This window comes from Nyctibius grandis, chromosome 23, assembly GCF_013368605.1.
Source record: "Nyctibius grandis isolate bNycGra1 chromosome 23, bNycGra1.pri, whole genome shotgun sequence".
Taxonomy (NCBI): domain Eukaryota; kingdom Metazoa; phylum Chordata; class Aves; order Nyctibiiformes; family Nyctibiidae; genus Nyctibius; species Nyctibius grandis.
In genome coordinates, this window is record NC_090680.1 from 4004467 (window position 1) to 4015090 (window position 10624).

A 10624-nucleotide genomic window follows, 5' to 3' on the forward strand; every position below is an offset into this window, starting at 1 on the left:
TGTCCTTCTGTCTTGTACCTTGCTGTTTTAACTGAAATTTCATGTCTAAGATGGGCTTTGTTGAGCCCTACAAATTCCCAGTTCCTAGTCCTCTGACAAAATGTAAACCCTCAATAGTTTGTTAATAGTTTGTTTGTTTTGGGTTTTTTTTTTGGGATGCAGAAGATACTGGCTTGTAGAACCTACTTTGGAGAAGACATGTACAAATGTGAAATGACTATGGAAGTGTGCTTCATTTGAACAAAGATCAATATCCTGGGGCTGACTGTCACTGAGGAATTGTGTTAGCACTAGCAGAGAGAATTAATTTTGCCTTTTCCCCTTCCTATACCAAGGCATTAATCCAGAAACTCACGGGGATAAATTCTGCCCTGATTTCTACCTGTGGAACCCCAGTGGAAATGTGCAGAGGTCAAAAATGTTTGTCAAGGCAGAAATTATCCTAGTGTTAAAATGGTTTAAAAAGCAGAAACTGGTTGATTGTTATCTGGCCCAGGGGCAAGAGCATACATAGGAGCCCTATGTGGTATTATATGCTTCTGAAAGTGTTGCTTTTGTTGTGTGTTAAGGAGAATATGAAAAAATCTTCTAGTGAGAGAAAAGCTATAATCAGGAGCATAGTGATTAATTGTTCTTCATATCCACTGGGAGAAAGACCTAAAGAAATCAGTTCAACAAGCAGGGAAAATTACCAAGTTACATATTAAGAACCATGTTCTGACCGTCTCAGTTGTAAAGCACTGAGACACACCACCTGTAGGTCCTGGGGAAGCAGGGGAGGTTTCTTTTCTAAGGAATGGCTTGGAAAACCATCTCTTGGGGTGTGCTAGAACTCACTGTAAGGCAGAAGACCAGCCTGGATGGGTTCTGTTGCTCCCTGTCGTTCTCTGATTCAGCGTACCGTTTGGGAATGTTGGTATGTGGCTAATACATTCCTGATTAATAAAGCTTAATGTTCCCAAAAGATCCCCAGGGTTCTCATTTTTCCATCCTCTCATAACTGAAACCATACTGTCTCTTCAAAGATTTCGTTGGGCTGCCAGCATTTTGCTTTGACCCTTATTTTTTTAGGGAAGGAAAGGGGAGGGAGTCACATAGACACTGAGGGCAGATTTTCAGTTGCTGTGAGTCTGCATGGTTTCTTTCCAGTCTGCACAAATGCTGATTTGTTTCAGTTCCTGTTTTTTAAAATTTGGATGAATGGAGACACTCCAGGTATTGCCTGATACAAAGGCCTCTGACACAGATCGTGGAGACAGTTGAAAGTTGCAAACAGGATTGATGATCAGAGCAAATATGTAGTGGGGCTGGAGTAAAGCCTGCTACAAAAAGGTAAATGTCTCGAGAGATTGGGAGCTTTGTGATTGTCTCTGTTTTCTGAATTTTCATGTAAACATCCTTGAAAGATATTTTCACTTAACGAAGCTGCAAATCTCAAAATGCAGTTGACCAGCCTGAAGATTTTGTTAGTTCTCAGGTTGGTTTTAATCAGTCCCATTCACAATTTAGCATAAAAAAAAAGAGTTGGGAATGATTGACGATTAAGTCCCTCATGCTTTTTTTGTTTTCTTCCAAATGTTTAAGGTTTATTTTTTTGGGGAGGTGGAAGGGTTGTGTGGGGCTTTGTTTGTTTGTTGTTGTAGGTCTGTATGCTAAGGGCATCAGTTGTAGTGTACAAACGGGTAGAATCCTGACCTTTTTTTCCATAGATGGCAGCTTTTGTTTTTGCAGAATAGTGGCCACAATAGATGAAGATAGGAAAATGGCTCTCCAGTGTGTGGTTGCTTTAGTATATAAAGGAGTATGGGTTGTGATTCACTCATATTAAAAAGGCATGGGAATACTAGCGTTGATTCCCTGAGTAGCACTGCTTTAGTAAGTTGTAAAACACTTCAGCATTTCAGCACCTGAAGATGTAATGGCGAAAGTGGTAAATCTTTCACTCCATTTATCAAAGCATTTGCTGGTCTACTTCAAGATAAAAGAAAGACTAAACATTATTGAGCAAGGAAAGTTATCTTAGACCAGAGATGTCATCAGATAAGCTACAAGAGGAAAAAAGTCAACATAGACCTGGCCTTTTCCAAGCCTTGGTAGTCTTTTGTCCTATCCGAAATGAAATTCTTCAGCTAAACCAGTGTATCATGGGAGGGACTCCACAGAAAGGCATTGTGGTTATTCTATATTTACATCAGTGTCCCTGAGGACACTCTCACTGAATCATTTCAAATTCCAGAGTCTGATGTAGGGCAGTCTGATGAATGTAAGTTACCCAGACTTTCTGGTCTGTTTTCCTCGTTACTGTAAGTGATCTAGCTCTGAATTTTACTACAGAGGATCTGGTTCTTCTTATTGCCCTCTTTCCCATCATTGCCCCTGCATCTAAATGATAGATTAGACAAGATTTTAATCTCAGTTGTGTCAAAATTGGTCTGTTGTTTTCAACAGTTTCCACTGGCATGAGAGAGATCAGAATATTTGTTTTATTTATTTATTTTTAAAAATAAATCATCTACAGAGCTCCACTGCTGACATATCTGTGGCTTTCATGCCAGTGCATACTCTGCAGGGCCTTCAGAAGTCTGACAGGGAACGCTGTCCTTCAAATATGTATCTTAACAGTCCTGTATTTCCTCATGACAAAAGAATTCCTCCAGCATCTTTTGCTCTGTGTGTGCATCATCATCCTAAAGTATTTTGGTTTAAAAGACCTAGTTCTTGCTCCTTGCTTCCTTCTCTTATACCTCTCTGCTTTAGGAGCCGGCAGAATGCTTACAGCAAGATAGCCGGATTGTAGATCACAAGCGCTTGGCAGATCAGTCTCTGCCATTAAAGGCCGTTGGAAAAGTGTTTGGCTTTGCAAGATGTTCTGGTGTCAGTAATAACTGAAGGCACCTCTGAGTCAGAACCTGAGTCAGAAACAAATTTTTTTGAATCCATTGCTTTCCCTGGCAGTTGTTTTTTTTTTTTAGTTGTATTCATAATGTTTGCTTAGAAATTTCATTCTATTTCATGCGATGTTCACATGGAAATTTTGAATAACGAAAATCTTTTGTAAAATGGAAGAATGTTATCTCTTCTCTTTCAAGACTGGCATAAGTAATCGAGAATCCTGTGACTCTTAGCAGCAGAACCTTTTCAAGGAATTAGGTATATATTTCCCAGCAGCAATGATAGCAGTTGTGCGCCAGATCACTGCATGTCCTCTCTGAATATGAACTGGTTTAGGTCATGATCCTGCAGTCCCAGTTCATTTAGGTGGGGTATAGTGGCACCGTTACTGTGTATATGGTTTGCAAGATCAGACGATCAATGGGAAAATGTGCTGAACATCAGAGTCTGAGCCAGAGGCAGATGAATTCTCATCCCTTCTCACTTTCTTTTTCCATTCATCAGGGTTTCGAGTGAGGAGGGTAATCTCTTTTGTCATGTCTCTTGCCCTGTTTTAATACACAACTAACCTTCCTATGTCTGAGCGGCTGTCATTTCTCCAGAACAAGTGATACTGGATTCCTGAAGCAAACAAATATAAAATGATCACCCTTTGGGGCAGGCTTACTGTGTAAATGACAGCTTTTGCCTGGATGCAATTAACAACTAGAGGGAAATTCCAGTGGTCGGGCATCACACAAACCTGAGGAATGCAGAGAGAAGGTGTTGAGGGACCAGAAATCAGGTGACCAAGAGGGTATAGAATTGCATTAGTGTATCATCCTGACAGGAAAAATATAGCACAATTAGAAGTGAGAAATCCTTAAGTCAGTAGGCAAGGTTGCTGTAGGTACTGATGCTCATGGATGACACCTGAATGTAAGAGTGTTGATTCTTCATAATTGTTTCAGTCCTGCAGGAAGGAAAGGATTATGCTTTTTACTTTTGTCAGGGCTTTGGTGCTGTTGAATTTGTTCCAGTGCCTCTTGCCTGTGTGAAAATCACCCCAGAAATAATACCGTTTGTTGTTTCTTCCTATGTCACAAATTGACATGTTACTACTTCACAGCCTCTTTTTATGTGTGCGTGGTTTAGAAAATACTGCTCTCTACAGCTACATCTGCCCTTCTTCTGACCACGCTTGCCATTCAAAAAGACATTTGTTTGCCGTGAGAAACTCCTTTTCACTTTACCAGTCTTTGTTACACTGCAGTGTCTCTCACCTATGCACTGACACACGTGGGTCTAGAACTGCACTGGAGAAAATCTTCAGATATTAGTACAACCCAAGATATCTGGAAAACATTTAGTTTCCTCAGGATACCAATCATGGTCACCTCAAGTGTTTTCCTGCCCTGTCCAGGGAACTGTCCTCTGGCAAGAGTTCAGGAGCATTCTTCATGCAGGAAGGTAATCACAACTAGTATGTGTGATTATAATCTGTAACAAATACGAAATATTTTACATGAATGGGTCTGGTTTTGGAGTGGTACTGAAGCTAAGGTTTGCATTCAGATAGTCCCTGAACTTCTGGGGTTCTCAAACCTTCATGTTTTTCTCATATGTGAAGTCTTAGACTGTTGCAGAGATATGGAAATTGATGACTAAAGGCCACTTTGCTGCCAGGTCCGAATCTATTTTAGGTGTTTTAAAGCTAGATGCAGTAATATTTAGGTGCTCAACTCCAAGTGGAATTCAAACCCCAGAGTTAGGGTCTTTATCCAGTACTTAGGATGTGTTAAGGGCAAAGGGAGGAATCTTGTTGGGTGGAGTGCAACTTAGAGGCAGCCAGAGGGAAGCTCTAGACGTAAAAGCTCAGTGATTCTTCCACGGGCAGGTTTTCTTACCAGTAAGAAACACAGAAAGGATCTTCTCACTGCGGCCATTAGCGTCCCAGAGAATTCCAAATGTCACAGGTAAATTTTACTTTCTATGAAATTATCAGCTGATAAAATAAGTTTTCTATCCCCCTATAGAATTTATCTTTTAGCAACATGAGATCGGCATAAATTTCCCGTGTCTTATGATGGTGGAAAACATTTCTGATGTCTCTGCATTGTCAGACTGTCAGGGGCACCGCTTTCTATGTGAGATCTTTATTATGATTTAATTACATTTAAAAGCATTTAATTTGTAAAAATCTCTTACACTGTTTCTGTCATAATGTTTAGAATGTATCTATACCATACAGCAGTTATTCTTTAAGCCTCCTTATACCTAGAAAACCTTGTTAAAGAAATATACTGTATAGCAAAATTGATGTTCCTTATTTAATGCTGAACTAATTCTTAAAGTCACGTTGTGATTAATCATGGTTGTGCTGGTGGAAGTCTAGAAAGTGTAGTAGACTTTTCCTCCTGCTTTTTTTCTCTGTTGAGATGGTATCCAGCTGTCCATATTGTGAAACACTGAGTCTTACTTCTGCCGCTGCCAGTACTTCATCCCACTTTCCGAATGGGACAGGACTTTGCCTGTAACTCCCCGCTGCTGCTTCCTCTCCTATTTTATCTAGCTTGGTTTTAATACTAGCTTCCATAACAGTTCTTTCTTCTGTGGAGCCAATGAGGAACTGGCAAATTCGGTATGTGGTTCGGACAAACTGGTCCTCTGCTGGGCTGGGGTTGGGCTCTTGCTTCCATTGAAACCAGGTGTAAAATTCCCAGTCTCTGTCTCAGTTTGGCTTTGCTACTCCTCTGCAGCACTGATCTGCAAATGGAAACTCCTGCACTGATCTCTTTCAGTGTTGAGAGCTTTTAAAACTGAGTCTATATTTGGCCTGTATTTGTTTAAATATAGAAAAAAATAACGGAGCTTGTTCTGCACATTTGAAATCCCAGTGTTCTCACTTAAAGCTAGGTCAAATATTCTGTGTATTTGCAAGTCTAGCACTAATTCATGTGGCTAAATTGACAGTAATGGATAAATATTAAAGATGGATGGTACTGTTGCCCTTTAAGTATGGCCTCCATTTACTTTAGTGGGATTTTCACCAGTTTCAATGCTTGGAAGGTCAGTTTTCGTGTCTTTCGCCACTTTGCTGATATAGAACTATTGTTAAAATTCTTCCCCAGTTCATTCCTAATGGCCACATCATTAGGAACTTTAGGTTACAGCATGACTTCGGTGGTATGGAGGGCAAGAAACGGGAAGAAACTAGACAACCAATTCTGATGCAGATCTTTCCTAACACAAATTACAGGAATTGGCGTTGCATATAACGGCTTCTTCAGTGGCTGCTGTGCTTACTGTGGCTCCTCGGTTTACTAGTCCGAACTAAAATGTGCTCTCCTCTGCCTAGTAGATCTAGACCAGTAGAGAGGGAAACAAATTGTGTCCCCTTGCCTCCCTGCTCTTCCCACTTCATAACTACGATCCCAATTATCTTGTCAAAGAGAAGTTTTTAGGGGAGAAAGGTAACATATCACCACAGTAACTTCTGAACAAAGCTCATGCCTCGGGACTTGATGTTGTACAAAAGCTCTTGTTTTACCTCTAGGCCCTGTACAAAGAGAAATGCCTTGAACAGTGAGCCAACCGAATGTGAAATTAAATAGGGGCAAATGTACATTTATTTTATGTATAGTCACATTAATCAGGCGTATCATTTTTCTTTGAAAATGACTGTTTCAACAGAAGCAAAATTATAGCAATTGAAAATGTTGGGAAGAAAAATAATACTGATTTTTTTGTGTGTGTGGTTTTGTTTTTTGCTTAATTTCATGATATGTAAGTAGTAATGCATGTCTTACTGCATGTCAGTCTGTTACACTGCAAGAGGCACTTAGGTTCAGTAAGTACTAAGCTAATGCTTAGTGACTTTTTTGTTGCACAAAACTGCCATTTTTTCTACAGTGACATGCAATAATGCAAATATAGAAATAGAAAAGAATGGAGGGGCTTACTTGGAAATTCTAATACACAACTTTCAATACAGATTTATTTTTGGCTTTTTAATTATGGGGGAAGGTTCACTATCACTTTTTGAATTCTGTCTTCGAAAGGAAATGAGAAGTCAAAATTTCTGCCTTTACTTGTACCTCTAAAATGCCACAAAAGGCCTGGTAGCTCACTAGCAAAAGTAATGGATTACCCTAAGTTTAAACTCCTTGAGGCACAAGAAAAAAGATCTGGGATCTGTTAACTGTTTGAAATTCTATGGGGATGACTTGTTTGCTCCTTGCAATGCTACAAGCTGCATCTCTCTCTAACTTTCTCTCTCATTTTCCACCATCATTCTTGTGTCTAGGTACATCTAATTCTTTGTCTTCTCTTGGGTCTTGAATAAAAGAATTAAGGTGATCACTTCCCTTTTTGCTGACAAAGGCTGCTATAATAAATAGCCGAGTATTTCTTATGGGTGCCAGGAGGAATGACTGTTTTGTGGACAGATATTGTAGTAGACAGAGGTATTGATTTGGTTTCATTGTAAGAAACATTGCTAGATGTTATCAGTGTGTACTGTTTGCATTAGTAAATAAACAAATTGTCCAGAGCACAATGATTCCCTATAATGTTTTTTCAAAAGTTTACTGTTGTCTTCTTTTATATATATAAAGTTAACTTTCTCTACTTTCTGTGCAGCTTGAGAAACTAACTGGGACATGTGAAGCTAATTGTAAAATTCAAATCCCGCTCTAGGTTCAGATACCATGTCAAGGCCAAATTTGGCATGTATATGTGATGGTATCTTTGCTTTGGGTACTCTTTCTTCATCTGAGAATTTGCTCCTGTAGGAAACATCTGAACAGGTTTTTTTCACTGCTGTGTTACTATCCATACTGGTGAACACCTGGTCATGGGAATGTCATGGTAATGCCTGTGTCCTCTGACTCTTGGTAAAGGCTCTCAGCTTGTGGGTTACTTGGTACACAAAGTCATGATCGGATTCCAACATATGTGTAGTCACTGAAGATGGTTAAATGCCAGTGCTTGTGAGCCCAACATGGCAAGTTATTAACTTAAATCGGCTCCAAGTAAGGATCTGAGCTTCCACGGAGACCAAGAATCATAAGAGTCCAGATTCACTGATCAAACTGTGAAAATCATGTCACATCGATGTGAAAAGCACACAAGTGCGCAGCACATTGGCGTGGGCATGTGTGCAGCTCCTGCATCTAAGCTTGGCTAGTGCTACCTTTCTCCTCGCAATAGGCAAGGCAGATTGAGGCATAGTTAGGTTTTGAGTTCTTTCTGATCCCTGGTGTTATCAGCTCTCCCGAAAACACTGAGCAAGTTCACAAGTGTTTTTTTGAAGTGTAGTCAATGTCCATAAAAATTCATGTTAAGTGAGAGCTTAAATTGTCTACTGGACATTCTCAAAATTATGCCTCTATTTTCAGTGAAGCCATACCTGTTTCACTGAAGTAGTGGTGCCCTGCTCTGCTGGACTGAACCTTCTTGTAATTTATGATTTTGAGTCATGTGTACGGAACGCTGACTTCCACAGAGACACAGGTTACATGTGTGTATGTATTTACAGGTATCCTTTATAACTTGAAAGGCTACCTTCTTAAATTTTTTATTTTGGGCAAAGACCATCAAGCCCATACTTGTTCATTTTTCATTTGTTAGTGTCTTCCCTTTTCTCTTCTTTTTGTTGGCAAAAAGGGAAAAGAAGAAAAAATGAATGAAAAGCAAAGGAAGGAGAAAATGTCTGACCTTCCCACCAACTTTTCCTTGTTTTATATGTGAATACTTTCAGTGATGTCTCTGAAAACTTTGAAGAGAACGACTTGCTTCCAAAAATCCCTGTGTAAAATTAGGAATACTCGGCCATTTAAAATGCAGCTCTATTTCTCATCTCAGTTCCCTTTGAATAGTCAAGTGCACATCCAAGCAACAGCCACTGAAGGAACAATTTCAAGTTGCATGCAAACGTGGCTCATCAGCTGTGCATTTTTCCTGTTTCTAAGGAATAAAGATCACAAGTGTGAAATTAAACGTAACAGGGAGGCACCGGAGTGCAGATCTGAAGGTGGAATTTGCATTGGCTGCACTTCAGCACAGATGGTGGAAAAACTTAAATCTGCTCTTGGGTCCTGAGACCTTTACCCCCCTCAGGTTAGCAAACGTACCTAAGGGAGCAAGCTAGAGTAGCTAATTCCCAAGTGATTTTAATGATTCATGCTCCCTCAAAGAAGGAGCCATGGGAAATACGCCTGAGCATCACTGTTTTGTTGGATGCTGTAGGATGTTTGTTTGGTGAAATAGCTTTGCTGATAGCTTTGTTAATCAGTTGTGTCCCAAATAAAAAGTGCAACACAGCCTCCTCAGGTTTGGTCTTATGCAAAATTAAGTGCTTCATTTGTTCTTCTTACCTAGGCAGGAAAAGTGGACCAAAGAATGACCACAGCCTGAAGTTGCTCTGTGGTCTGTTTGATTTTAAGGGGTAAAGAGTATATAGGCTTGCTGCTTCTTCCTCAGGAGTTGTGATGGAAAACCTTTGCTTTATCCTGCTTTCCTCCTGCCCTCCCTGTCCCTGCGCTCTGAAGTGATACAGGGGCATACCATAAGACACCTTCTGGTTCTGGGGGAGGTTAGGGCTGCTGAAGTCTTGGAGAACCAGTTCATGTTTCAGGTAAATGTTGCAGCACCTAGCTGATGTGACTAAAGTGGGTTGGTTTGTTTTCTGTTTGGTAGATAGATATATACATGTTTTCGTGTGCTCTGCATTTGTGTGAACCAACCCTGTTTTTTAATGATCACTTCCCAGGATAAGGTGGGAAGTCTGTCTCCAGGACCAGTTTGGTTTTTGACATCTCCTCTGTTATTGTGCGCAGCGATGCCAGTTAATGCTCATTGAGGCAGTGGATTTGCGATTCTGGTTCTTGGCCTGAAGTGGATTGAGATTCATAAAAAATAATCTCAAATCACAAAGGCACCATGGGAGGCTTATAGCTTCCGTGACTATCTCACTTGGGCTAGATTTGAATCAGCAATCAGGAGGTGAATGGTTTTGTTCTTATCCCACTGCCAATTTCCTGAGCTAACATAATCTGAGTGTGTGTGTTACAAAACTTTATTTTCCAATTGAATGCATCCATCCTTTAAAAACAAGTTAAAAAATAAGAGAAAAAACGTAAAGGAAATTTAACATCAAAAAATACAGAACAGTGCTCAGGACTTTAAAATATATGTAAACATCAGTTCCTGCCAAGTTAGTCATTACTGAGACTTGTTAACATGGGGGATTGATTGAGAGAATGATTGTTGCTGTAGAATGATGATTTAATAAGAGAAAATCTGATAGATTTGACATGCTACATAAAATGTGCAGAACGGTTATTCTTTGGTAAATTGCAACTTTCATTTGTACCCATGTTTGTTCTGTGCCTTGCCACATTCCTCTTTTTCCCTGTTACTCTCTTTCATTGCTAGAAGTCATTAGTATTCACCATTGTTATACGTCACCCAGAAAAACATACACACACCCCATTTTCCTTTCCTTTCTTGCCTTCTCTCACACCTTCGCCTGGTCTGTTCTCCTGTGCTCACCTACCACCTGTGGTGTTCAGTAGGGCACTGCACAATGTCCTGCTCCCCGTCTTGAGAAGATGGCTACCGAGAGCTCAATTTTATTTGCTCTTTGCTAGTGCTTTCTCCGTACGCGCTCACTCCTCACTGTTCTGGCTGGTTGTTATTTATCCGTTACTTAGTCCTAACAACATGCTTGGTGCTTTATAAGCCAGAAAAT